An 11,493-nucleotide genomic window follows, 5' to 3' on the forward strand; every position below is an offset into this window, starting at 1 on the left:
TGGATTATATAATATTGATGTTGTATTGCATCATTGCATTTAAGCGAACTAGAAATGCTTTTTATCTGTATGTCTATTGTGTTGTTCATACAATGTATTTGAGTCATTTTCCACTGTGAAGTGTCTGATCAGTTTTGCAGCATTTAGCTGAATATGAGCAGGTAGTACAGCCCTGTACACATACAGACTCTGTTATTTCTATCAGCAGTTTAGAAGCTATTTTCCGCTGCTCTCTTGTCACAAGGGAGCACCACACTGAGTTGCCCCACGTTTGATTTGGCACGGCTCTTACGCCGGATGCCCTTACTGATGCAACCCCAAAGGGGATTTGTGTCTCCAGCGACCTTTCCCTTGCCAAGCAAATGTGTAAACCATTACACTATGAAGCCAGTATTTTCTGTCAGCAGTTTCATCATCAGTAAACACAAGTGACCTGGTTACACTGGCAGGCACATGGGCCCATACCATAATATTCCCTCCACCATGTTTGACAGATAATCTGGTTTGCTTCAGGTCATGAGCTGTTTCCTCTCGTTCTTCATACTTTTCAAGTTACAAATTACTCTTTGTTTCCTCTGTCCAAATTATTTTTTTATTTTCTGAACTTTTCAGGCTCTTTTAGTTATTTTCTGTCAAAGTCTAATCTAGCCTTCCTCCACTTCAGCGTAACAAGTGGTTTGCACCTTGTTGTAAATCCTCGGCATTTACATACATGAAGGTGTCTCTTGATTGTGGAATATGATGATGATAATACGCTTAGCTCCTCGAGCGTTCTTGACTTGTTTAGACATTGTGAAGTAGTTTTTCTTAACCATGGAACTAATTCTGTCATCATGGACTCCAGTTGTTTTCTGTGTTCTTTCAGGCCTTTTAGTGTTGCTGAGATTTTCAGCACATTCCTTCTTTTAAAAATGTACCATAATCCTGACAGTCTTTTTTTTTTCAGTCTACTGATAACCTCGACTTTAATTGACATATGTTTGCATCTCATATTTAAAATTACAGTGAAAAGCTATAAAGTACAGATTCAACACTCTGAATCAGATATTATGTCTGCTTCATTTGTCATGGAATAACAAGGGAACAGGCCTCACCTGGCCAACTGCTTGTTAGTCAATCGTCTAGTTAGTTTTAAGCCTCTGAAAAAGGGGGACTGTGTATACAGATGGCTGTAATTCCTGAACAGTTAATGCAAAATGCTGTTTAACTCCTTTGAATTAAACAGGAAAGTCTGCACTTCAGTCACATCTTGATTGTTTGCTTCAAAATCCACTGTAGTGACATACAGAGGCAAAACGGTAAAAACTGTAACTTTGTCCAACAATCTACTTGTCCAACTTCCCTATGAGGTTTAAACATGGCCGAAGACTGTGCTGAACACTCCATTTCAGACTGTTTTCTTTCTCACCTTTATATGCTATTAAGAGTACTTAAGCCCCACCCACCTACATTCAAATCTTTCATTTGTGAGGGGCAGCCAATCATAAGAAATTTGGCTAAAAGCATGGGCTAAAGGCTAAAATGTTTTGTTTTGGTTAGTGCATTACAGTCCTGTACTAGATACATAAGGAATATTTTGAACTTTGAGCAGCATAAAGCTACTGTAATACTGTCCAAGAAAATATGGAGATCAAAATGAGCAGAGTAGAACTTTAAAAATATCACTGATTACTCTCTTTACTCAATAGCAAGAGTTTACTTAATAACTTTATTTTGCAACCAGTGAGTACTGTATAACAATGCCACATCTTTCAAACCTACATATTGAGTCTTGTATTTAACATATCTAGAAATAGAAAATAAAATGTTGTGATTTAACAATGTTAACTGTTAAATATAACAGAGTTTCTGATTATCAGGAGTCACATCTGCCTGAGCAAACATGGTGGTGGCACACAGTGATAACCTGAGTAAATAAAAAAATCCAGATTTTAAATGATGATTTTATTAAGAGAAAAAAGCTATCCACCCACAAAGCTTCATTCTTTTCTTGTTGAACCCAATCTGAGGTAGACTTTATGGTATGTTTTGAACATTCTGGATTTTCTGGTAGAGAGCAAAATTCATGGTTCATGGTAAGCAGTTCAGGTCCTGAAGCAGCAAAGCAGCCCCATCACTCTATTACCATCATGTTTGACTGATGGTATCATGTTCTTGTTATGAAATGCTGTATTAGGTTCATGCCAGATATAACAGGATTCAAATCTTCCAACGAGTTCTGCTTTTGTCTCGTCAGTCCACACAATATTTTCCCAAAAGGCTTGAGTATCATCAAGATTTTTTTTGGCAAATATGAGATGAGCCTTTGTTTTCTTTTGGTCCGCAATGGTTTTCACCTCGGAGTGCTCTCATGGATGCTATTTTTGCCCAGTGTCTTTCTAATTGCTGAATCATGAACAGTGACCACTGTTGTTCTGGGTTCTTTTGTGGCCGCCTGGATGAGTTGTCGATGCACTCTTGGAGTAATCTTGGTAGGCCAGCCAAAGTTTTCTCCATTTGTGGATAATAGTTCTCACTGTGGTTCACTGAAGTCCCAAAGCCATAGAAATGTTAAATCCAGAGTGTACTATTATTTAGGTCTATATATATATATATATATATATATATATTTATATACTTATATATATATATATATAGGACATCAAACTGTATCGAGTTAAGCCACTACCATATGTTCCTGACACCTTAGTGGTGATGAAAAAAGTTAAATAGAAAGGTACTTTTTTCCTCTGTTCTCAGGAGGATGTGCACAGTGTCACTATATGGACAAAAATACCACCTACCCATTTCCCCTGAAAGAGCTGCTCAGTCATGGAAGCCCATGCCATGAAGCTCCTGGCACTCATGTTCTGATGTTCATGCCAGAGGAGGTTTGGAACCCTGCAGGTACTGAGTCAGCAGAGCGTTGGACTTTTCCACACTATGCGCCTCACCGTTGCCTTTCTAACTTCATGTGGTCTGCCACTTCATGGCTGAGGTTCCTAAACACTTCCAGTTTGCATTAATCCACTTACAGTTGATCGTGAAAGAAATTCCATGAACTGACTGGTTGTAACAGTGGCATCATATAACAATACCACACTCAAATTCAGAGAGCACTTTAGAACGACAAGTGGTGCGGCCCAATTCTTTTCTTCTTTCGGCTGCTCCCTTTAGTGATTGCCACAGTGGATCATCTGCCTTCATCTCACCCTGTCCCTAGCATTCCCCTCTGTCATACTAACCCTCTGCATGTCCTCCTTCACTACATCCATAAATATTCTGTGATTTTTTCCCCTTTTCCTCCTGCCTGGCAGCTCCAACGTCAATGTCCTTTGTCCAGTGTATCCACTATTCCGCCTCTGCACATGTCCAAACCATCTCAACCTTGCCTCTCTAACTTTGTCTCCAAACTGCTCACCCTGAGCTGTTCCTCTGATCTTCTCATTTCTAATCCTATCCATCCCGGTCACTCCCAGTGAAAAACTTACCATCAAACTCTGCCACCTCCAACTCCGCCTCCTGTGGCACAGCATCTCCAAACCATATGCTGTAGCTAATCAATCAATCAATCAATCAATCAATCAATCAATCAATCAATCAATCAATCAATCAATCATTGGTCCACAAGTTCTGCACTCTATCCAAGAAGAAAACCCTCCTTGATACAGGGTGTCAGGGGGTTCGATGTTAACAATCTAATTCATCTTCAGCGATTCCAAATGTCCCGTAAAGCTTTAATGTTTTTAAGATGTGTTAACTGGAGGAGAACTTTAATATGTTTGACTTCAACCCAACATCAATGAAACCACTCGTGAATGGCTCTAGCAGCCTGTTCTGGTGACATTATAATCCTGCAGTATGAGAACACCACAAGGGGAAAACATTTACCTCACTGTGTGTCTGGCTAATGCTGTAAACACAGTCTAATGCACCTCAGCTGGTATACAATCATGTAGCACAATCATTAGATGTAGTGCTTTGCGGCTGTCTGTATCTATTTTAAATCTTGTTTAACATCTTGAAACTGACACTGAACATTAAGGACCATTTTTTTCCAAAGCCTCCAAATATAAATCTATAAGCATGATTATAAGAGAGAAAAATGACTAATCAGACTACACATAACACATTTTAAATATTTTGTTTGTTTGTTTTTGATTTGGCATTTGTTTTTTGTTTTTTGTACTGACCTTCAATATCTGCACCTTTTAAAATGGAAATTGTGCCATGGATGCCAGTTGTATAAGGCTAAGAGATTGCAATTCATTGCTTCACAGAGGTGTTGGTTTTATGCAAATGTAACCTTTAAAGTGATAATGTTAGATATCTTATAAAGCTGGCAAACACTACCACTTGTCATTGAGATAGATAGAGAAAGAGAAAGAGAATGAAAGAGGTGTGGCAGCATGAGAGACTGGGTAGATAAGGGAATCTGTGGAAACTGGATGGATGGATTGATGGATGGATGGATGGATGGATAGATAGATAGATAGATAGATAGATAGATAGATAGATAGATAGATAGATAGATAGATAGATAGATAGATAGATAGATAGATAGATAGATAGATAGATAGATAGATAGATAGATAGATAGATAGATAGACAGATAGATAGATAGATATCTTTTTGTTCCCCTTTCTCTTGTTGTTTTTCCACCACCCCCTCCCCATCTCTTTTCTTTCCCATTCTCTGTACAGCTCAGGCACCTTTATCCTCCCAAGGACTGAAGGCTGAATGCTGATAGAGTGATTATCCAATGCATTAATACCAACTCAAGATTAACACAGAGGGGGTTGTTAAATCATACTTTTATGGAGCTCTCCTTGTTAGCACAGAACTGATCAAGGTCACGGACCTATCTTGACTGGGTCTTCAGCACACTAAATGAACACAGCCTTACTGAGACATAATGGAAACATATCTTTAATAGTTATCTGTGGCATCAACCCCGAGGAGAGCAAGGGAGAGAAAAGTGATGAAAGGGGGAGGTAATGGCAGCTTGCCTAAGAGGAAAGACACAAATTCTATTAGGACCTAAATTTAAACTGGAGCTCTTTTACTCAATTTCTCTCTGCCTCTTGCTCCTTCTCTCTTTCATGAAATGAGACACACATGCAAGCACACTCACACCCAAAACTGAACACCAAAAAAGAGAGCGAGAAAAGAACTGACCTCATGAAAGAACTGGGCCTTTTTTTCAAATAGATATTAATTTATGCAGGTTAATCATTTTTTTCTTTTTCTGTGAAACTTGAATAACAATGTCAAATCTCAGTTTTTTTTTATTTATTTTTTTATTCTGCAAGCACCAAAAGCAAGTGAGAGAAGCAGAGCAACTTCCCCTCCAATGCACCTGCGATGAAGACATTTTACATATATCTGCATGCAAACAAGACAATTCAATCATTTGCATTTTCAGCTCAATGGGCAGAAAATAAATCATGAGGAGAAATATTCACACTAGCAGCCACATTAAAGCAATCCCTGTTCAGCTCTGCTATGTTTGAACATTTTTGTTTTTTAAATCCAACTCTTCTTTCTCACTTTTCAAACCACAGCCTTGCTGCATCATCTTTCCCGTGTTACCATTTAAGATCTTTGACTGTTTATTTCCATACATTACTTTCTCACAACTACCCTCATCACCAACCTCCTTACGGTAGCATATAGGACATTAGGACGCACATTTCCATGCCTTTATCTCACATTAACATTCACAGCTCAATAAAACTGGTGCCATATTGGATTCATGTTTTTGCAAAAACTGCAAGATAAAAACAAACCAGAAAACCATTGTGCATCTCTTAATAGGCACTTTCTCAAACACACTGAAAGACTGCTTTTGCGGTACTCGTGATAACAAAACATTTCATCAGGCACGACTTTAAGAGAGCTTAGTAGTAGCCGCTGTGACTTCATGCTTACGAGACAAACTTTAAATACTGGCCAGCGTGCAAGTGAGATGTATCTCCTGCTGTCCAGTGTGTGGGCTGTGTACCGCCACGCAGTGAAAGGCTCCTGCCAACAAACAAATGTTCTTCTTTATGTCTGGAGTATTCCACTTTCATTACTCAAAGACTGCATTTCCCCGCCCCATAATCAAATCTCGTGAGTGAGCTGAAGCTCGGTTAGTAGCACTGCTAGAAGAAAAAATTAATTCATTTGTGCACGTGCGCCCGTGCACACTCTATAATAAGAGCATATTTAGTTTGTAAAAAATCTTATGGAAAACATCATGGAAGCAGGTACAATGCACTTCAAGTCATTATCTGGCAAACCTACATCCTGCTGTTGGGATATCAGTCTGATCTTGTAGCACCTCTTTCAGGTATGCAGGCCAGCCAAAAAAGACAAATAAGAGTCGACACAGACATGAATTTGCCCTGATGTAATTTCTGAAGTCATTTATTCATCTTGAAGCCACTAAATGAGAATGTATTTTAGCTCCAGACCACTGAGCTGTTAGTGTGTGGTTCAGATAGTCTGAAACAGAACAGCTTCAGAACCACATGACCACCCAATTAAGAGGCCTATTGTTGGCATTCACAATGGGATAAGTATTGTACAGCCCACACAGAAAGGGAGCGCATAAGTATCAAAGGCTGTACACACACACACACACACACACACACACACACACACACACACACACACACACACACACACACACACACACACACACACACACACACCACTGAGAATGAAAACTGGAATTAAATTATTCGCATATAACGTGGCAGCCAAAAATTTAGGCCCTGTGCTCCTCTCCTCGCAGGTAGCTCCACCTTATCCTGGCTGATGAAACATCTGCTCATGTTAAAGCCGTGAAAGATGAATTTAAATTGGAATTGTTTAAAGTTACCAGACAGATGATTAAGTCCAACCCTAACACGTGCTACAATGTTGACAGGAGACTTAGGAAGTTGTCAATCAAGCACTGTCTCTATGAATAAGAGTCTAACCAGACAGCATTAAACTGCCCTAAGTGCATTTAGTGTATGTGTGGCGGAATTTACCTTTCCAAATAAAAAATAGCCAATGAAAAATTAAAGAGGAGGGAGTCTTAGGACTCCTAAGTCAAGTCAACTCTATCAATTCTGTTTGACCAACACTTCATCTTGTAGCACCTCTTTCAGGTATGCAGGCCAGCTGCTGAACAGCAGCAGAAGTCTGATGACTAAACTCTACAGACAGGCAGTTCTTATTGCAAGATAATTGGGGCACCTGCATGAGCTCACATACACACACAGTTTATACAGATTACACAGTAACCACAGTACACACACATATCTAACATTTGGTTTAAGGTGATTTCTGCAGTACATGATGGAACAAAGTACAAGTACACATTGATTCTGTCATATGTTAAGTAGGCGCACGTTCATCTAGGTATTTTCCATTACAGTGTGCAGTGGATTTAATTGAAATGACTCATCAATCTGATCCCAGGTGGAAAAAACACATTCAAGTAATCACATACTGGAACAGTTTAGAGCCCTGCCAACTAATTAGCTTTCAAACAGCATTATTTTACTTTTTTAATCCACTTCATGCTTTAGCTCCTTCCCCTCTTGGATGCACTAGGGGTAACCCTTGTTTCTCTTTTCTGAACTGAGCAGTTTCTGTCATATTTCAGGCCTGCATCAAGAACACAATGACTGGGTGTGCATCAGAAGTTAGTTAGGGTGATCTCTGCCCACACAGCTTACTAGGGTGCCCTTGGAAAAACCCAGAACCTATTCCAATGGTCATCAAACCACATCTTTATTGATATATGCTGAGGTGTCAAAACTCGCCATTAAGAGTACAGGGGAGTTTGTCAAATGTCGTTTTTATGGGGGAAAGATTTAATGGTCACAGTTACTTTGAGAAGTCAGTATTTTAAGAAACGTGATTAACCTCTAATAAATGATCAGTGGTAGAGAAAGCAGTTGAAATAAGGATTAGCTGAACCTACTAAAACATTAAAATGTTAACACATGCAGGTATCAGTAAACACTTTAACAATCTGCTGTAAGAATATGACCAAATTCTGACAGTTACATACTGTTTCTCATTAAAATTGTACTATACTGTAGATATAAACACGTTCTGGGCAATGTTTGTGGGTTGCCATAAAAATACTGCAATATACTGTGAATAGCATTGCACTCTGAGGATGATGTGACAATCACTGGCCGAGAGGCCCTGCAAAAAATATCTTGCTCTACTTCTAGGGGAAACTGCTGGGCTTGTGTGTCAAACCAACTGGAGCTGAATTCAGGCATTTGGTAGAAAGTTGTTTGGTAATGTGAAATACAGTTTATCTAATCAATTTACCTTATCTTTACCTACACAACAAGCTTTTACAGTGTAGCTGAAGAACTAACTAATTTTACCCAGGTTACCCAAACCAAATCCTGCTCAGTCAAAGCACTAGAAGTAAAAACAATGAGCAAATTATATAAACTTTTACAAGGTAGAAAAGAAACACAATAGATGCAGAAAAAATTAAATAAAATGGGAAGAAGAGCTGGAAACATTAACTGATGAAGAAGACGATGACGATGTTCAGTGAAATTCATGAACCTAGCAGTTCCTGGGGACTGGAGGGAATTTTCTTGGACAATAAACAAGATACTTCTTGACCCCAGATATTACTTTTAATCATAACAGAAGCAATGCATACTACATACGCTCCTCCATACACTATGCATACTGCCAAAAGTATTCGCTTGTCTGCTTTCACACACATACATTGCCTGGCTAAAAAAAAAAAAGTTGCCACTTTGATTATGATCTGGGGTTGCTGCAGTTGGTCAGGTCTAAGTTCAGCAACATTATGTGCTCAAAGAATGAGGTCAGCTGACGACCTGAATATACTGAATGACCAGGTTATTCCATCAATGGATTTTCTCTTCCCTGATGGCACGGGCACATTCCAAGATGACAATGCCAGGATTCATCAGGCTCGAATTGTGAAAGAGTGGCTCTGAGAGCATGAGACATAATTTTCACACATGGATTGGCCACCACAGAGTCCAAACCTCAACCCCATCAAGAATCTTTGGGATGTGTTTGCGCAGTGGTCAGAATCTGCCATCATCACTGCAAGATCTTGGTGAAAACTTAATGCAACACTGGATGGAAATAAGCCCTGCAACAGGCTGGCGACCTGTTCAGGGTGTACCCTGCCTCTCGCCCTATGACAGCTGGGCTAGGCTCCAGCCCCCCCTCCGCGACCCTTAACAGGATGTGCGGAAGCGAATGGATGGATGGATGGATGGATGGATGGATGGATGGAAATAAATCTTGTGGCATTGCAGAAGCTTTTCGAAACAAAGCCACAGTGAATGCATGCTCTAATCAAAGCTAAAGGCGGTCCAACGAAATATTAGTGTGTTACCTTTTTTTCTTTGGTGGTGACTTTTTGTTTTTGGCCAGGCAGTGTATGAACTTGTGGCATCCCATTCTCAGTACATATGGTTTAATATGATGTTGGACCACGCTTTGCTGCTATAACAGCTTCATTTCCTCTGGGAAGGCTTTCCACAAGGTTTAGGAGTGTTTATGGGAATTTTGACCATTCTTCCAGAAGAGCATTTGTAAGGTCAGATACTGATGTTGGGCAAGAAGGCCTGGCTCACAGTCTCTGCTCTAATTTATCCCAAAGGTGTTCTGTCAGATTGAGATCAGGACTCTGCTGGCCAGTCAAGTTCTTCCACCACACCAAAGTCGCTCATTCATGTCTTTATGGACCTGCTTTGCGCACTGATGTGCAGTCATGTTGGAACAGGAAGAGGCCACCCCCAAGCTGTTCCCACAAAGTTGGGAGCATGAAATTGTCCGAAATGTCTTGGTATGCTGAAGCATTAAGAGTTCCTTTCACTGGAACTAAGGGGCCGAGCCCAACTCCTGAAAAACAACCCCACACCATAACCCCCCTCCACCAAACTTTAGATTGTGAGGTAAAGATCATACATTAATTACCGAGAACACCCAACAATCAAAACAACCCCCAATGAGGAAACACTTGGCGGCAATGGGAAGGAAAAACTATCTTTTAACAGGAAGAAACCTCCAGCAGAACCAGGCTCAGGGAGGGGCTGTCATCTGCTAGGACCAGTTGGAGGTGAGGGGAGGGAGACAGGACAAAAGACAGACTGTGGAAGAGAGACAGAGATGAATAATAACTAAAGATTAAATATAGAGTGGGGTATAAACAGAATGAAAAGGGGTGAATGAAAATGAAACACTCATCATGGGAACAGCAGCCTAGGCCTATTTCAGCATAACAAAAGGATGGGTCAGGGTCATCTGATCCAGCCCTAATTATAAATACATGCACTTATTAGTTAGGGCTACATGTTGGTGAGAAGTCTTTAGGTTTTCAGAGGAGGTAAATTTGAAAGCAAAACATATCAGTTTGGAATAACCTTGCACTGGGCTTAGTTGAAATGAGAATTATTTATTCAGAATGTATTCAGCATTGAAGCAAATACCAAAAAGGCGGCTTATTAAACTAAATAAGTTTTTAATTAAAGTAAATGTCTATGCACGATACAAGAAACACAATTTATTAAAACAAATATTACAGAATATCGAACATGTATTTGAGAAATTGTGGATTTTGGATGTTTGTTTTTTCTTTCTCATATATCAGTATAAATTTAAAAGGATATATACGTGTGTTGGCATGTTTAAGACTAAATGGTAAATGGACTAGCTCTTATATAACGCTTTTCTACTCAGTATGAGCATTCAAAGCGCTATTACAACATGTTTACATTCACCCATGCACTCTCCTACATACTGTACAAGCACTTCCATATGTACTAAGCTAAGTGCTTTTTAATTAACTATCATTCACACACATTCATACTCCGACGGGACGGTCGGAGAGCAACTTGGGGTTAAGTATCTTGCCCAAGGATACATTGGCATGTAGCCTGGAGTAGCCAGGAATCGAACCGCTGACCTTCTGATCAGTAGGTGACCTGCTCTACCTACTGAGCTACAGCCACCCCACACTAGTAGGCCTATGTGAATTGCATAAATGTAGCATAAATGTGTGAAAACACATGCAGTGTGAACATATTTGCTAGATTCCCCCACGCCCTTTTTTTCATATAAATTTCAAGTTTAGGCTGTGCTTTTTTTTTTTTTATGACCTTTGACTTTCCCTCGCCTTTCTTTTTTCTATTGTTTTGTGTTGTTTTTTCCACCCATGAATTTGCAGCACTGAAATTGCTGTTTTAAAAGTAAAATTGCTAAATTTTCTTTTGTTAAGCCTACACAATGCAGAAATAACTACAGCAGGAGAGAAGGAGCATTGCATAGTCGAATACTGCATAAATCAGCATATGCCTATACATTCCCATTATATAACTTGGTCTATTTTCAGACGGTCAAAACTGTATTTTATTGTGAAATTACTTCTTTGAATCAGTTAGTAGTTGTGATTAGCCTTAAAGCCAGCAAAGAATAAATCTTAATTCTTTACTGTGATGGATTATCTGGCAGCAAATA

This window comes from Archocentrus centrarchus, chromosome 12, assembly GCF_007364275.1.
Source record: "Archocentrus centrarchus isolate MPI-CPG fArcCen1 chromosome 12, fArcCen1, whole genome shotgun sequence".
Lineage (NCBI taxonomy): Eukaryota > Metazoa > Chordata > Actinopteri > Cichliformes > Cichlidae > Archocentrus > Archocentrus centrarchus.